At 38.9% G+C, this 14,944-nt stretch overlaps 1 pseudogene; it reads left to right on the top strand.

The window, feature by feature from the left end:
* The first annotated feature begins 896 nt into the window (after positions 1-896).
* Positions 897-14,944, top strand: part of LOC126011799 (ubiquitin thioesterase Zranb1-like) — a 70,990-nt pseudogene continuing 56,942 nt past the window's right edge.

Here is a 14,944-nt window from a genome sequence, read left to right as displayed (position 1 = left end):
ATGCACTGCTGGGATCTGAACTAGGGTGGATGTTGCATGAGAGGCAAGCGCTTTAACCTTTGTACTGTCTTTAATGCCCTAATCCCACTTTTAAAAAAAAATACAGAAATATTAGACTTAGGAATCTAAGGAATGAGACTGTCCTGGGAAACAAAATATAGATGCAATTGCAATCCTAATGGGTTTTTCAAGGCTCTCCTGAGAGACCAATTACATACTTAGAAGAAAAACATTTTTTTATTGGCAGCACTCAGGAGTTATTTCTGACTCTGCACTCAGAAATCTCTCCTGGCAGGCTTGGGGGACCATATGGGATGCCGGGGATTGAACCCAGGTCCGTCCCAGGTAGGCCACGTACAAGGCAAATGCCCTACCACTGTACTGTTGCTCCAGACCCAGAATAAATTTCTAAAATTAAAATAATGCAACTTATTTTAATGACATTATAATTTTCCTATTACAAAGAAAAGGGAATTGGAAAATCACTTAAAAGACAAATTAGTAAAATGCTACTAAAATTTATCAAGACTACCAAAGGATAGAAATAAGTCAAAACTGTTCATCATAGCTGTAATGGTTTTGAAAAGGGAAAATACACAGGGTTGGCAAACAAGTTGGACTCAAAGAGCCAAAATTTTAAGCTGTGAGAGTCAGAGAGCCACACCATGCAGTGACCTGCCAAGACAAACACACAAAAAAGCATATAATTTTAACAATAATCTATTAAACACATATTGCATTTTGCCATTTTGAGTGAGGGTAAAAATCCTGCAATGATGGGAGGGTGTGCTGCGTCCTCCACACTAAGAACTAACGGCAAGATGTGACACAACCTGTGACACATGGGTCCCCTGTTCGCTGGCCTGTGCAGTTGTTTCCAAGGGATGGGAGACGGGATGACGCAGCCTGGGGTATGGTGGGACTCCGCGCTAAGAGATCTCTCCTCAGAGGTCCCTCCTCATAAGCAGCAAAACAAAATCCAAACTTGGCAAAGAGACACAGTATACAAAATAATGATAAGAGGCAAAGAGTTGCATTCATTTTGTCCGGGATCCACATGCGGCTCCAGAGTCGCGTGTTCAACACCCCTGTACTAGAAGGGGGGACTACCATCCAGAAACTACCTGTTTCCATTGCTCTGATTACACCTATTTCATAATGTCCGATATAACCTAGCATACTCGGGGGACCATGTGCGATGCTAGGAATAGAACCACGGCTTGGTGTTTAAGCCTGATCATTTTTTATTGCCACTCAATGTTCATAAGACTGTTTGGTCCTGCTACCCTCCATTTTTTTCCCCTCAATTCATGAGACAGAACAAGATTACTCAAGTTATGTTGTTCTGCTGGGAAAAAAAGAAAAAAAACTAAGAGGAGTCTGTCTAGAGGTTATAAATATCAATTTAAAAGAAGAAAGGGAAATAAAAGAAGAAAAACATAACAACAACAACCACAACAACAAAACCAGCAACTACACAAAAAGCACAACAGCAACAACAACAAATAAAACAATAACCAACGACAGAGGTCTGATTTTATCATCCACAACTGAGTGGAAAGTTTCCTGGCACCATAAAAAGTCCTTGAGGTGTACAAATGAGCATGTATGGATCTAATAGTTGTTCCCATGACAGTATGCTTCAAGGGCGGAGAAACCCTGTATCTCTTAGGTCAAGGGAATTCCCTTTCTAATTTCCTCAATACTTATGGTGCCAATGCAAAAAAAAAAAAAAAAAAAAAAGACACAAAACCTTGCCACACCAGCCCTCCTTCCTTTTTTCTTTCTTTTTTTTTTATTTCTCCTTATTCTTTTTTATTTTTTCCTTTTTTTTCCCCTGTTCTTGTGGTTACTATTTGCTTATTGGTTTTTTTTTGTTGTTGTTGTTGTTACTGTTGTGCTTTTTTTGAATACTTTGTATTTTACTGACTTTAGTAGATCCCATTATAAACTCCAACTTGGTTGGAAAATACTTGCTAATGTAGAACTTTACCTGGTAACTATCACTCATGAATTTAAAAAGGTGAAAGTGATAGTACAGCAGATAGATACTGATATGCATCCATCTAGGGTTTGATCTCAGCATCTCATAAATCCATCCCTAAAATTCTAGACAATGTAAAGCTCACCTCTGGTTACACTTTTGAGCACTGCCATAAGTGTCCCCTGTGTGCAGAGAGAAGAGTAAGCCCTGAGCACCACTGGATATGGCCAAAAATCCAATCAAACAAACAAACAAACAAACAAAAAACAAGATGTTAAACAGATGTTAAACAGTTAGTCAGTTAAACACAGTGAATTGCTCTAATAGGGTTTGAAGTCCATGTTTTTCATCTGTGATCTCTGGGTTTAAACTCAAGCTCTGAATGGTCCCTTGAACACCGTGTCCTGGATGTGGTTCTCATGCACTACGCAGGGCTTGGCTTTTGAGTACTCTCCAAATTCCAACAGAAGAAGCTCAATAGATATTTGTGTCCTATTCAAACCCTTCTGCCCTTCCCTTATTCTCCTTTGAGTATATAAAAACTCTGCCTACAGGCTTTTTCCTCACAGCAGGGTCATATGTGGTTCAAGTACAAGGCCTCCTGCACTTGCCAGAGTTAATAATCTCAGAAGTTCTCAATGAATGACAGACACGGAGTTGATAGATAAAAATTCTAACTTCTTCACCTCTGCAAGGAATAATTCTGAATATCATGATGATTACCACAAGTTGGTGGTTAGTCCAAGTTTGTTGGAAAATACTTATACATTTAAAACTTTACCTGGTGATTGTTCCTCAAGAAGTTAGAGGCAAAAATGATAGTACAGTGGGTTGGGTGTTTTTCTTGCACTCATCCAACTAGAGTTAAATCTCAACACCTCATATGGTCTTCTACCTAATGATAAACTGCTTGATAATAAATCCCATTTGTGGCCCTCTCTGTCCTATCTTCTGGCCAATGTTTCCTAGAATTCTTATCATATCAACATCTTGCTTCTAAACCCAAATAGCAATCGTTTTGCAAGATAGCACAATGAGAATAATAAGTTGAGGTTAATAGTAAAGAAACATGAAACATCAGTATTTCTTTGCCAACATTGAATTAAGCAAAGTAGAAACCCACTTGTAAGACAAATGAAAGTTCATAAAATTGGTGACCTTCTAGTAAGATAAATTCCAGAGCTTCTAGATAGATGACTAACGAAAGGTCTCTAGCCATCTGTGTGAACTATCAGTCTAAGCCTTAGAGTGGTAGTGGTCAGGCAGGCTTCTAGTCTCTACCATTGAACTAAACAATTGCTTCTAACATAGAAGAAAACATCCTTCTCAAAGCCTCTCCTTCTGTAACTTGCTTTTCTTGCTCAGTGATATGTTTCTGAATTTTTTTATTCCTCCAATATACATGTATGTACTCTTTTAAATAACTTCATAGTAGTGCATGTGAATGAATACAGCATGATTTCTTAATTAATTCTCCTATAGATATATCTATTGTAATAAACCCTCCTAATTATAGCTTATGCTATGACAAATATTATTATTTGTGTCTAGGCCCCGTGTATGCATATATAATGTATCTATAATATATAATAATATATATAATGAGTGGTTTTTCCTGGGTGTTTGCTGGATGAAAAATATCAAATTCATGCCATGTCACCTTCAGTGGTGGAATCTTTGTGTGAATTTTGATTGCTCAGAGGCATTGAATCTTCATGACTATGCCCTTTGCGTATCTAAAATATTATTTACAATAAAAAATGCATGGTCCTGCTTTCACTTTGAAATAATCTACATATAAGCTGTTTTTAACTTTTTTTTTCTTTTGAGCCACACCTGGCAGCGCTCATGGGTTACTCCTGGCTCTGTGCTCAGAAATCGCTTCTGGCAGACTTGAAGGTTGGGATGCTGAGAATCAAACCCAGATCTATCCTGGGTTGGTTGCATGCAAGGCAAACGCCCTACCACTGTGCTATCTCTCCGGCTCCAGTTTTAACTTTTTTTTTGGGGGGGGGTCACACCCAACAGCACTCAGAGGTTACTCCTGGCTCTACACTCAGAAATAGCTCCTGGCATGCTTGGGGGACCATATGGAATGCTGGGATTCACACCATCATCCTTCTGCATGCAAGACAAATGCCCTACCTCCATGCTACCTCTCAGGCCCCAGTTTTAACATTTTTAAACATTTAAAATATTGTTACTTACAAAGATTAATAGTTGGGTTTTATTACCAATCCCACAATCAGGGTCAACCTCTCTCCACCAATGTTCCCAGAGTTCATCCTATACATTGACTCCCTGCCCCAGTCTGCCATTATAACAAACACCTTAAAGTCTGGTTATTAGTTTGGATTTCACTGTTGTTGACTTTAGCTTGGACATTTACTTCTGTACTTTCTTAACACCACCAATGCACCTGAAGCTCCTTAGCCCCTTTCTCCCATCCTTTGATAAGTGTCTCTCTCCACTCCCATTCAATATCTTTCCTTCTTTTCTATATTCTAGATATAAGCTTTTGATCATTTTATTTTGCTTTCTTTACCTATCAGAAATTTCCTTCATGCTCACTCTAATTATTCTTTATTTTTTTTATAAATTTTTATTTAAGCACCATGATTACAAGCAAGTTTATAGTTGGGTTTCAGTTATAAACAGAACACCCCCATCACCAGGGCAATATTCCCACCACCAATGTCCCCGTTTCCCACCCCTGCCTCCATTCCTGTATTCATGACAGGCATTTTACTTCTCTCACTCTAATTATTCTTGTCCTCAAGAAGCATGTGCTACCAAAATGAAGAATCACTTCTCTGTAGTTACCAAAATTATGCATAGGAACAAAAAATGAGATATTTAATCTTTGGCTATCAGAATGTCATGCTCAGACTTTGCTTTTTCTTCTTATTTAACTTAAAAAATCCAATTGCAAAATATTGACTTATGAAAACAGTCCTGATATCTTGGGGAATTCCAGGATATGCTTTCTTAATCCATTGAGCACGGAAACTTGGTGGCTCTGAGAAAAGTGATCTAGGTCATGTCAGGCTTTTATTCTTTGTTATTTCAAATCAATAAAAATAGTTGGCTAGGAAGGTGACTCAGAATTTGGCATGGTCTATCTGTCTCACTTGATTAAAATAATAGCAGATTGATTTGAATGATTTCATTTTTTCCACACTTTTATTTTTGCAAAAAATGAAATCAAATGACTATTTTTTCCATTTGCACCTTCAATCAAATTACCTCTGAGTAATAATTATTTTCACCACACTGATGATTTTCTACAACACAGGGAACTAGGTAGCCCCTGTTTTAGCTACTTCCTCACCAAAAATTCCATTCATAAAGGTATATTTCAAAAATAGAAAGTGAGCATAGTGACCATGTGAGTTTCCATAAGGAGGACTTGGGGCTATGATTCAGCTATTTTTCAGGCACTGATTACCTAATTATGGCAACAAGGACTATGCTGCTATTTAGAGGTGATATCCTGAATAATGAAACCCTTCTCTTTTTTTCATTGTATAACATTTTTTATTTTAATTATTTATTTTTAATTATGAGAACAATGATGCAAAGAAAGAGGACAAGGTAAAGTTACAGTGAAAGGACAATCACCCATAAACAGAGTTTTCAGAAGAAATCCCCTTGCTGATGCCTAAATTTTGAACTTACAGTCAAAGAACTGTAAGTTCTTTAAGAAAAATAAAACAGAACCCATGTACAATTACTTTGTCCACAATTCCCCAGATTGTAACACATTATAACATTTCTTGGCAGTACACAAAGCAATCTAAAGCAATGAAATTTATGTGACTCCTTAAACATTGAAGGCATAGTATTTTTTTTTACATTTTCATGCACATGCATATTAGTTTAAGTTAACATCAAAAGTTTAAGTGTTTTTTTTTAAGGTTTAGAGTCAAAGGAGCACAGTAAAAATGGTGTTAGAGTGGCAAATATTGTTTGCATACGTCCACCAAAATATGGGGGACATGGAAAGGAAAAGCCTTGGCCTAAATACAAGGAGACCCTACCCCTGAAGTTTCCTGGCATAAGACCAACTCTAGGCTCCAGGCAAACTAGTTTGTTCAATCCAAGTCATTGTCTGTAGTGCCAATACAGTTTTATTTTTCACGCAGTCTCTATTTTTGGCATCAGGTTTCTGTATTAATGATCCTGGAATCTGCATATCCTACACTAAAGTCACGCTGGTGTGGAGCGTCCTCTCATTTCACCTCACAATTAAAGGGCAATGCAGAAAGTCCTGTCCAGTAAGCAGGTCGTTGTTGTTGTTAAGTCTTCTCAGTGTTAAGGGAAGTCTCTTTTGAGTAGGTCGATGTCAGAGCAGCGGTAGGGTCTTCCCTGGTAGTGGATTGCTTCCAGGTGATGTTATAGACAACCTTGGATGTTTCATTGATGGCTTCCCTAGATCAGGGGTGAATGGAGAATGCCCATTTTTCTGAGGTCTGTGCCAGGTCATTATGTCAATGTTCAGGGTGTAAGGTCCCATTGCACTACAAGATTTGTGTGTTCCCATCTCTATTAGATAAGAACTTAATTGTATGTATAGTATTTCCCCGTTTTAATGTGCCTATGCAAACAAGAATTAAATCCACGTGGCATTATTGGTGCATATGGCGACATAAGAACACGTCCAACAATACCCATGACTTGGTTCAAACATAAGCATTAAACAAAGGGATTCTTTCACCAAATTCCCTATTGAACAGTTCACAAAGAGAAGAAAAGATAAAAATGGGGGAAATCATCACTGTATAAGAAAATATTCAGCAAGAGCTATAGCTGTCAAAGAAAACACACATAAAATGTTGAAAAGACATACGTGTCCATTTTATGCTTTTTGAAATAGTTGGGGGGGGGTGTTAACTCCAGTGTACCACTTTGGTCTGTGACTTAGGACTCTGATACTGAAGTTAAAAAGGGTAAATGTGGAGTACTGATGGTAGGGGGTGAGAGAGTTAAAGAGAAAAATGAGCTTTTGTAGGGGTGTGTGAAAGGGCAGAGTACAAAATGGACATTGTGCATACACAGAAACTTAATTCAAGGATAGGGAGTACTATTAATGTAGCACCCCCACGCGGTTTTGAACATATAGACTGGTAAGAAATTACAAGTGACTGCTTTAGTGCAACCGAGCAACTCTCAGCACCAGAAAGTTAAGCCTAGGGTAACCTTCAAGCTCCTCCAAGGGACCCACCTCTCTGGCTTGCCCAGGGGAAGCCCTGGAAATTCAGAGCAAGGCGGTAGAGGGGTGCTGGGGTCACCCAAGTCCCGCACCCCCCCAGGCCTGGTTAAGAAGGCCTTTGGCATGGCGGAGGCCTGCCGAACCCCAATGCTGGCAGATACTCCCAGACCTTCAAGAGCTGGGAGACTGGAAGCTCAAAGCCCCCACCCAAACTCTCCCTAAGGAGCAGGATGGGGAATGGGGAAAAGCCTAGGGTAACCTTCAAGCTTCTCCAAGGGACCCACCTCGCTGGTTTGCCCAGGCATGTGGCCCAGGGGAAGCCCTGGAGATCCGGAGTAAGGCGGTAGAGGGGTGCTGGGGTCACCCAAGTCCCACACCCCTCCTAGGACTAGTTAAGAAGGCCTTTGGCATGGCGGAGGCCTGCCGAACCCCATGCTGGCAGAGACTCCCGGCTCCCAGGAAGGAAAGAGCACCCTTCTCTTTTTTATGTGGTCCTTTTAGTTTAGAGACCTCAAAGCATTTTAAACTATTAATGAGACTTGTAATTCCTTCTATTATACTCTCAATATCTTTATTGACTACTCAATAAAAAAAATGCTTCACAAATATAAATAGTTAAAATCAAATACATAGTTTGTGTGAGACACTACTACTAAGATTTTCTTTTAATTACATGTCCTTGTTGAATCCATAAATTCTATTATATATTAGAGAATACCATATTTCCTGTTGTGAAGATAAAGGGACTGAAATACAGAATGGTTAAGTAACTTTCCACCAGGCAGCCTGACTCTTTGCATTTTTGATTTCTTTACTCAGAGGGGGAAGAACCTGAAAAGACTCACCATTATAAAAAAATAAAAGTCAGCATCTTATTTTCTGAGGCTGGAGGGAAACTGTAAGGGATTCTAAAATTATATCCAGTGTGTATTGCTACCCTTCCAGTGATTCTTTTTAAACTGGGCAGTTGGTTCAGCACAAATGCTCAAGGGCATAACAAAGTACTGGCCCTTTAGAAACAGATGTACCCAGGCTACCTCAGTGGTGACTAAGAACTCTCCAAGGCCACACTCAGCAGGTGCTCAGGGGCCTCCAGGATGGCTCCTGGTAATGCTTAAGGGAGCAAGGACTCCAGCCTCTAGAGTCATAGATTCACTCAAATCACTTCCTTATGAGCCCCAAAAATTAATTTTTACTTCTAGGAAAGAAAAAGTCTCAATTCTTTACTTAAGATCCTCCTTTAGGTTATTGTCAATTCCTACAAGAATCCCATTTATTCCAATTACATGGATAACTCTGAGGTTCTACCCAGAGCTTCAAATAATAATTTGGTAGCTGTTACAGAAATATATATCCCAAAGATCCAAAGTTGAGGAGGAAAAATATGTCTTCATATTCCCAGGAAAAAGAAAGGCAACTTGAAACTAGAAACTACATAATTCTCCAACTTAAAAAACAAGTACATAGGTTTTTCATTTAGTAGGGAGCACACCAGAAATGACTTTGCACTAAGGGGGACCATAAGTACTGCCAGAGGTCAAATCAGTCATATGCAAGGCAAAATCTGTAACCTTTCCAAGGGTCTCAAACACAATTTACCTGGGGGCCGCAGGTGATCCTTGAGTGCAAAGTCAGTAGTAAGCCTTGAACATTGAGGTGTGTGACCCAAACAACTAAAACAAAACAAAACAAAAAAGATTCCTCTAGGGCAGGGCCACAAAATGTACGGAGGGCCGTTTGCGGTTCACGGGCTATGAGTTTGAGTCTCTCCCTGTTAAGCCCAAGGGCTCACAAACTTTTTTCCCCCAATGTCTGTTATTTTCCCCATTCACTCCACACTGGTTTCTTTTTTCTGGAATGTTTCCATCTTATAATTTACACTTGCTCCCATCTTGGCTATCAACCCACCTTCGTTCCACATCACTACTTGTAAGGGTCTTTCTAGTCTCCTCATAATAAGGAAATACCCAAATTCTAGAAGCCCTCAATACAATCCACTAACATTTCCTTAGAGCTTTGCTTGATGTTTGAAGTGATTTCACTCAAATACATGTGCAGACAACCCTTCTTAATAAAAGCACCATGTAAGCAAGAGCACAAAGTAAGAGCAAGATTAATAGTCTCCAGGATTTTGATTTATTTTCAGAAGCCCAGAGTGCCTAGAGCTTAGATAGTACATCAGGTTTGAGTCCTGATATTGCTTGACCCCTTAAGCAATGCTCGAAATGGTACTCAGAGACCATGGAACAGCACTGCAAGCTTGGGCCCTTACACTGAACCATTGGCCTAATTTAGGATGAGAGAGAGAGAGAGAGAGAGAGAGAGAGAGAGAGAGAGAGAGAGAGAGAGAGAGAGAGAGAGAGAGAGAGAAGGAGGGAGGGAGGGAGAGAGAGAGGGAGGGAGGGAAGGAGATCCTGGGGTATATTGGTATATTGAACACATAATATAAATGTGTCAAATAAGTCTACCCATGCTTTCTCTTTGGGCAGAGACCTCCATCTTTTGGGCCATGTGGTCTTTCTTGTGAATATTTACAAGGTCCATGTGTCTATAATTTTATGGGGTCACATTGGGTACCTGAATTTTGTATGACATGCTATGAAAATTATCTCATCTCAAAAACAGTGCACTGTATCCAACAGGAAAATGAATGAGCACACTGTCCATTGAAAGCAGCCTAATCAGCACTAGAGAGGAAAGAACCATTGACAATAACATGGGTGGATCTCAATAGCTCTCATGGAATGAAAAAACAGACACAAAAGAATACGTATCATATGATTCTATTTGCCTAAAATTCTAGAAAATGTAACCTTTAGTTACAGAAATCAGAATGTGTTTCTTTATGGAGGACAGATACACTGTCTAGACAGAGCATGGGAGAACTCTCTACATGAGTTAAAAACATGCTGAAGCTTCTGCTCTACTTTCTCTCTCTCTTTCTCTCCTTTTCTTATGCTTTTTGTTTATTGGGGGCCACACCTGGCCATGCTCAGTGGCTACCTTGGCTCTGCACTCAGAGGAATTTCTCCTAGCAATGCTCCAGAGACAATATAGGATGCCAGGGATCAAAACCTGGCCAGGTGAAGCACCCTACCAGCTGGACTCTCTTGCCAGCCCCTCTGTTTTCTCTTTACTGACACATACTCAGCCCTTCTCTAGCTTAATAGTAATCAGAGTCTCAAGCAGAAGTCAGTCATCATGTCCTCCACCAAGACTAAGGAAGTTCAGGTCATTTTTAGGTGGATGATGAACAAGAGCTCCCTGCAAAGAAAACCTAGGACTGTCATGTCTCTGTGGACTGAATGACCATGGAGATACAAACAAGCAACATACAAAAAAAGACCCAACCCTAAAAGTGCACTACAATATTAAACAAAATTTCAGGCAGAAGATCAGCTCCTTATGAAGTACTTCAATGTTACCACTCACTCTTATGAATGCTAAGAAAATTAATTTACTGATAGCAGCTAACTACCTCCAATTGTGTGGACTGGGAATTTTTTGTGTGGAAGCAATGCTTTCAATTATATTCTCTTGCTGAACCATCTAAAACCTGCCAGAGAGGAGAAGCAATCATTAGGTCATGGAGCCTGATGCTTCCTGTTTCACACAAACATATCACTTTATTCCAGGAAGGGCTGCCACTTTATATTAAAAGATTGATAAGGGGTCAGAAGAATAGCATGGAGGTAAGGCATTTGCCTCGCATGCAGAAGGTTGGTGGTTCGAATCCCCACATTCATTATGGTCCCCCGAGCCTGCCAGGAGCGATTTCTGAGCATAGAGTCAGGAGTAACCCCTGAGTGCTGCCAGGTGTGACCTAAATAAATAAAAGATTGAGAAAATGGAGGTATCTTAAAGCTCTTCAACTCACAACAGCATTTTCAATGAGCCAAGTCCTAAGGAGAAGAAACCAAAGAAACAGCATTTTAAACTATTTATACTTTGTCATGCACTCACAGGAAATCCCAGACTACAGCCTTAGATTATCTCTACTGAATCCCCAAGTCTAACAGACCTTTCCATTGTCTCATGAAAATTTACTTTTAGAAAAACTTAAGGCCAGGGCTGGAGAACTAGTATGGCAAGTAGGGCTTTTGTCTTGCACAAAGCTGATCTGAGTTCTATCCACAACACCTCAGATGGTCCCCTGACGACCTATCAGGAGTGATCCTTGAGTGCAGAGCCAAGAGTAAGCCCTGAGTACTGCTGGGTGTGGCCCCAGCACCCAAAACAAAACAACCTAAACTCGGGTTTCAGATATAGTTCACCAACACTACATGGTTCCCTGACAAGAACTGATACCTAGCATCCCTGAAGCACTGCTGAGTGAGCCCTCGAAACCTAACTCCTCCCTGCCCCCAGTATGAAATACTAAAGCCTATTTATTTTCTAAAATATAAACTAAATAACTGTTAAACTGGAAAATAAGTTACTTTTAAATATGTATTATAATAAGAATATATTTTAAAAAGGTAATCTTATCCAAATAAATTCTACAGTTGATAAGGAGTTAAATGTAAAATTTTAAATCAGTCCTTTACTTTATCTTCTGGGAGCAAGGGTTCAGCTACTTTAATCAGCCATCAAGGACTATTTCCAGATAAGAATCGAAACAGATCCTGGATCTTCAGCCTGCAAGGCAAGTTCCTGAAGCTTTGTATGATCTTTCTGGCTTCTAAATTACTTTGGGGTGGAGGAGTGGGAGTTAGGGCACACCCAGTGGTGCTCAGGGATTATTTTGTCTCTGTGCTTAAGGATCAGTTCTGGTGGTGTTCAGTGAACCATATACAGTGCCTGAGGTCTTGAGCAAGGCAAGTGCCTTAACTTCTATCTTGTCTCTCTACCAGCCCAGATCCATATCAGTTTTATAAACTGGAAATATATGTAAGAAAAAAATTTAAAGTGCAATATAACAATAGAAGTGAGAGAGCCATACATCAGAAAAAGTAGAACAAGTATTGGTAGGAATGTGGGGGTTGGGAAGGACCTCTTATTCACCATTGGTGGGAATATCACCTAGTTAAGCCTCTTTGAAACTACTATGGAGACTTCTTAAGTTATTAAAAATTAGGCTTTCATATTTCCCAGAAATTCTATTGATACCTACTGTAAGGACCCAAAAATATATTTTGAAAAGATTTCTAAATGCCTATGTTCACTGCAGCAGTATTCACAATAGTAAAAATCTAGGGGGGAAAAAAACAAGTTCCCAAAAACAGATATGTGTGGATAAAGAAATTGTGGTGTATATATACACACTACTCAACTATTTAAAAAACGTTCAATCATGCAATTAGATATTATGTGAATGGATTTAGAGAGTTTAATGCTAAATGTAGTCAGTCAGAGGAGAGGTACATTAGTTCCATTTATGATACCACAATACAGAAAGAAATATCAAATAAAATATCCAGTGAGCACTACAGCACTAAAGACAAGTAACACTTAATAGTCTCGGTCCTGAAATAAAGGAGCGCAAAAACAAAGAGAAAGATAAAATAACATAAAATAAGGTTGGAAACATCAACTTCAATATCTACCCCAAAACAAAGAAGTCAAAATGGATAAAAATAAAAATTAAAATTAAATAGATAAATAAAACTATTTTGTGCCGCTCCCCTGTTTTTTGTTTGTTTGTTTGTTTTTGTTTTTCTGCATAGGCATAGTAAAAATTAGGGGCATTAGAGAGGGAATTCCCTTGGCCTAGATAGAAGATACAGGTTCTCTCCATCCTTGAAGTATAGTGTCATGGGCTTGATTGTAGACTCCTTGTCTGTTCATTTACTCTCCTCTTGGTGCTTTTGTGGTGTATGGAAGACTTCTGCTTTGTCATGGATGATAAAATCAGACCTCTGTATCTAGAGATCTTGTCTATCTGTCATTTTTATTGTGCTGATTTATTTTCTCTAATAGTCTTAGTGAAATCTTTGGGATTTTATATGCATATTAATGACATATGAAAATAGCAACAGTTTTTCTTCTTTTTTTCTCCTATTTGTATTCCCCCTTTTTTTAACTTGCCAACTTTGATGAGGTCTTCTAATAATACTTGGTTGCATAACAACAATGAGAACGAAGGTCCATGCATGTAATTTTAGAGAAAAACCCAAGTTTTTCATCATTAAAAATGCTAATTGTATATGGACATTACAACTTTGAGGTGAATTCCTTCTATCCCTTTTATTCGTTTTTTATTTGTTTATTTGATTGTTTTGGGGATATACCAGGTGGTGCTCAGGAGTTACTCTTGGCTCTGTGCTCAGAAATCACTTTTGGCAAACTCAGGGAATTATACGGGATGCTGGGGATAGAAACCAGGTAGGCTATGTGCAAGGCAAATGCCTTACCCACTGTGCTATCGCTTTGGCCTCATTCATAGTTTTTTTTTTTTAATTATAATCAGATGTTAAATATCTTCTCTCAGCCTATTAATATGATTATCTGGTACTAATATTTTATTGTGTTGTGTGGTTATTACTTTAATTAACCTGCTTGTGTTAAATTGTCCTGTATTCATGGAATATATCCCATTTAATCACTATGATGGTCCTTTTATTATACAATTGAAGTTGATTTGCTAAGACTATATTAAGAACACTTGTGCATATATAAAATTGTATATATGTTCTTCAGGAATAATTTGGTCTAGAGTTTTTGTTTGTATGATGTGGAACAGATTTTATAATAAGAAATGTGTTCTTTGAACAAGAGAAATAGTACAAGGGTTTGAATGTGGCTGACCCTAGTTTGATCCTGATACCAAGCATCACCACGTATAGCCCTGGGGCACTCAAGCATTGCAAGATGTTTTGTGAGGGTTCCAGAACACTGCTAGGGTGGCCTGGTTAATCCCCCATCCCAACAAATACAAACAACACTGTGTTCTTTAACTGTCACGTTGAACCTCCAATCAAGCTGGGTGGTATCAAGCTTGGGAGTGACCTCCAGACCACCTGAACACTACTATATAAGTTTCCCCCATAAAAAAATAGAAATTGAGTAATTCATATTTTTTCCTTTTTTCTTTTTTGGTCTTTGGGCCACACCTGGCTGTGCTCAGGGGTTACTCCTGGCTCTACACTCAGAAATTGCTCCTGGTGGGGCCGGAGAAATAGCATGGAGGTAGGGTGTTTGCCTTGCATGCAGAAAGATGGTGGTTCGAATCCTGGCATTTCATATGGTCCCCTGAGCTTGCCAGGAGCGATTTCTGAGCATAGAGCCAGGAGTAACCCCTGAGTGCTGCCAGGTGTGACCCAAAAACCAAGAAATCGCTCCTGGTAGGCTTGGGAGACCATATGGGATGCCAGGATTCAAACCACCATTCTGCATGCAAGGCAAATGCCCTACCTCCATGCTATCTCTCTGGCCCCTCAGTAATTTATATTTTTAAAATAAGCTTATGTTTAAGGCTTTACCTTTACCATACCTCTATCTAGGTTGTTTCAACTGAATAAAATAATAGTAAAAGTTATATTCATATGTAATACCATTTGTGCACAGATGTCACATAATCACATCACTATAATAATATCAAAATTGTAAATAATTATACAGTGGGAATACTTTTAAATTATGTATGTTTACCAACAGAATATCATGTATATAGCCACTTAAATTATCATGCAAGTATATTGTGCTAAGATAAGTGTTAATATTATAATGTTAAATAAAAAATTAAGATGATTTGATGATATAGTAGAGATCACAGCTCTCTATCAATTTCTATATGCCTGTAAAATTCT

Source organism: Suncus etruscus, chromosome 6 (genome assembly GCF_024139225.1).
Source record: "Suncus etruscus isolate mSunEtr1 chromosome 6, mSunEtr1.pri.cur, whole genome shotgun sequence".
NCBI lineage: Eukaryota > Metazoa > Chordata > Mammalia > Eulipotyphla > Soricidae > Suncus > Suncus etruscus.
Note: the sequence above shows the minus strand (reverse complement) of the source record. Positions and strands in the feature narration are given on the sequence as shown.